This window comes from Myotis davidii, unplaced genomic scaffold (assembly GCF_000327345.1).
Source record: "Myotis davidii unplaced genomic scaffold, ASM32734v1 scaffold364, whole genome shotgun sequence".
Lineage (NCBI taxonomy): Eukaryota > Metazoa > Chordata > Mammalia > Chiroptera > Vespertilionidae > Myotis > Myotis davidii.
In genome coordinates, this window is record NW_006295560.1 from 572098 (window position 1) to 575375 (window position 3278).

Below are 3278 nucleotides of genomic sequence, written 5' to 3' on the forward strand. Positions count from 1 at the left end.
AGGGGGAGGTGCCATGGTGAGAGGTCCTGTCAGAGGGAAGATGTCTAGATGTTGGGAAGACTCAGGGAGAGTCAGGGGGAGGGGGCCTTTGTGGGAGGGTCTGGCAGAGGGAGCATTTGGAGGTCCTGGGATGACTCAGTTATAGTCGTTGGGGGGTGGGGGGCTTAGTGGGAGGGACTGGGAGAGGGAGAATGTCCATGTGATAGGGAGGCTCAGGGAGAATCAGGGAGTGGTGGCAGTGGTGGGATGGCCTGGCAGAGGCAGGATGTCCAAGTCCTGGGAAGACTCAGGTAGAGTCAGGAGGTGGGGGCCTGGTGGGAGGGGCTGGCAGAGGGGGGATGTCCAGATGAGTGGAAGGCTCAGGGAGAGTCAGGGATGTGGACCCCTGGAGCACTGCCCTCAGTCCCTGCAGACATTGCCTGGGTTAAAGCCCAGGTGCAATGTCCCTGCTGAGGGAGCACACACCATCTCACTCTCCTCCCCCAGGTGCCAGCATCACCTCCTCTCCTGCCACACAAGTGCACGCTGCCCCTGTCCAGTGTTGTCATGCCTCGGGGAAAGAAGAGCAAACACAGACGAGAGAAACGCCAACAGGACCCGGGTGACAACACTCAGAGTCTCCAGGGTGCTGAGGCCACAGCAGAGGTGATTGAAGTGATCGTCTCCTCTCCTCCCAATGATGATTCTCCCCCGAGCTCCCCTGCACCTGACCCATCCCAGGAGCCCCAGGGAGCCACAGCCACTAGCTCTGCAGTTGTCTCATGCCCAATATCTAATGCCAGTGCCAGGCGTCAAGTTCGGGAATGTGCCCGTGCCTTTCAGGCAGTACCTTCTGCTCTGCGGGCTCGCAGAGATCCACTAAGCAGGGTGGTTAGCAAGGTGGTGCAGTTCATGTTGGAGAAGCTGAGTAAGAAGGAGCCCATCATTCAGAACGCACTGCTGAGGATTGTCAAAAGGAAGTACAAGGAGCAGTTCCCTGAGATCCTCAAGAGAGTCTTTGAGCGCATGGATCTGGTCTTTGGCCTTGACTTCAAGGAAATCAACCCCAGCAACCACAGCTATGCCTTTTTCAACAAGCAGGGCCTCCGGGTTGAGGGAGACCTGAGCTGTGATGAAGTCGTGCCCAAGACCGGGTTCCTCATGGTGCTCCTTGGCGTGATCTTCATGAATGGCAACTTCGCCACTGAAGAGGAGATCTGGAAGTGCCTCAAAGTGTACGGGGTCCACCCTGGGAAGAAGCATCTCATCTTTGGAGAGCCCAGGGAATTCATCACCAAGGATCTGGTTGAGCAACATTACATCGAGTGCCGCCAGGTTCCCAACAGTAATCCTTCACGCAGCCTGTTCCTGTGGGGCCCAAGAGCCCATGCTGATATCGGCAAGATGAAAGTGCTGGACGTGCTGGCCAGGATCTACAATAAGCACCCCACTGCCTTCCCAAACCTGTATGAGGAGGCCTTGAGAGATGAGGAAGATAAATCATGGTTGAGAGCCGCAGCCATGGTTGGCTCTTTTTCCAAGCACAGGCCTTGTTCCAAGTTCTGCACCTGCTCCCACAACTAGTGAGATCTGAGGCAGCCTTTTCACCTTGAGTTTGAGGAGAGCAGTTCAACCTTATGAAGAGTAGAGTAGTGGGCTCTGGAGGGAACAAAACGTTTATGTTCTTCAGTTTCTTTTTCTTCTGTAGATGACTAATTTTTAGGGTTTTATGTATTTTCAAAAGTTGTTCCTTCTATGAAAAGGTTTATTTGCTTCAGAATCTATGTTTATTAATGTCATGGATGTCACATTTATTAAAGTTGATGTTTAATATTAAGGTTGTTTATTACAAACCGATTGAAAAGCCTTCAATATGTTCTTTTTCCTACAGTTCAAGGCACAATAATAGGATTTTTCCTGGGCATTTAAAATATTTGGGATAACAAAATGGAGAAACAAAAGTAAAGGCTGATTAATTCTTTGTTTGCTTCATTCTCCTTGCTCTTTTCTTATAAAATTAAATAGCATATACCTGGATTTGCTTATCTCCTTTAAAGTTTTTAAGAAAATAAATTTGAATAAATTTGAATTCTTGCTCATCTCTTTTATTTTCCCCTCCAGCATTAATAGACCATATGCTCTTTGGAAATATCTAATAGCACTAGAGATGGTAAGAAAAGGAAGCCTAATAGCCACTGCCCATAAAATTTAGAGTCTAGCATCAGCATTGAACATATAAGGAAAATGGTGTCATACAATATAAGAAATAAGTAAATGACGAGTAACAGAAGAGGTGTGGAAGAAAGCAATTTATTGCCCATCATGTGAGCAAGGCAGTGTTGGGCCTTGGAAATCTCTAGTCCCTCAGGGTGTCGGGGACAGGAAATTTCAGTCGGGTTGCTTGATGCACTGGATGAAGCTGAGGAAGTGGGGGGTATGGACCATACCTATAGGTGATAGGTCTTAGAGTTGAGTGGTTAAGCCTGGAATGGTAAACAGATCTTAAAGGTTATTTTGGATGTGGGAAAACCTGAGAGAAATATCCACATGGGGCCACACTAGAAGGGGTCCAGTCTGCTTGCTCCACAGTATGAACTAGGTGTTTTGGGGACAGAATATTCAGAATGTTTCTGAGAAATAAAAGTAGTACTCCCTTTAAGTGAGGTACCAAGGAGCCACTGGAAAGTCTTTCTTTTCATGACTAGAAGAGCTAGATCTCATTCCATGAAAATGGCACTTTAATTAGAATATTTGTGTGTAACTTGGCAAAATGTAAGGGCGGGCTCTATTTGTGGTGGTGGTGAAATGAAAAAAACTTAAGGGTGGTTTGGATGAAAAGGCACCTGGGAGAGAAGTTGTTGTTCCTTCAGACTAATAAATTGTGAATGCATCTTGTTAGAGAAGACAACCCACACCCTTATTGTATAACAAATGCTCTATTCAGGAATTTCTATTTATTTCTACTTGCTCAGAAACATTTTGGCTGATATGGTTTTCTATCTTATATTAAGTTGCGTGTTCAGTAATAGAACATGGAAATTTAATTCTATGAGGAAAGGTGGTTATTATCTGGTGTCAAAATCATCCTATCTAATAATAGACAAACATGGTCATTAACCATAACTTCGCTACTCTTCCCATTGGCTAATCAGGGCGATATGCAAATTAACTGCCAACCAAGATGGCAGCCGGCAGCCAGGAAGCTGAAGCGAACAGGAGGCTTGCTTGCTCCAGTGACGGAGGAAGCCAAGGTTCCCCACCTGCCGCAGGCCAGCTCTGAGCTCCAGCTGCCACACTGT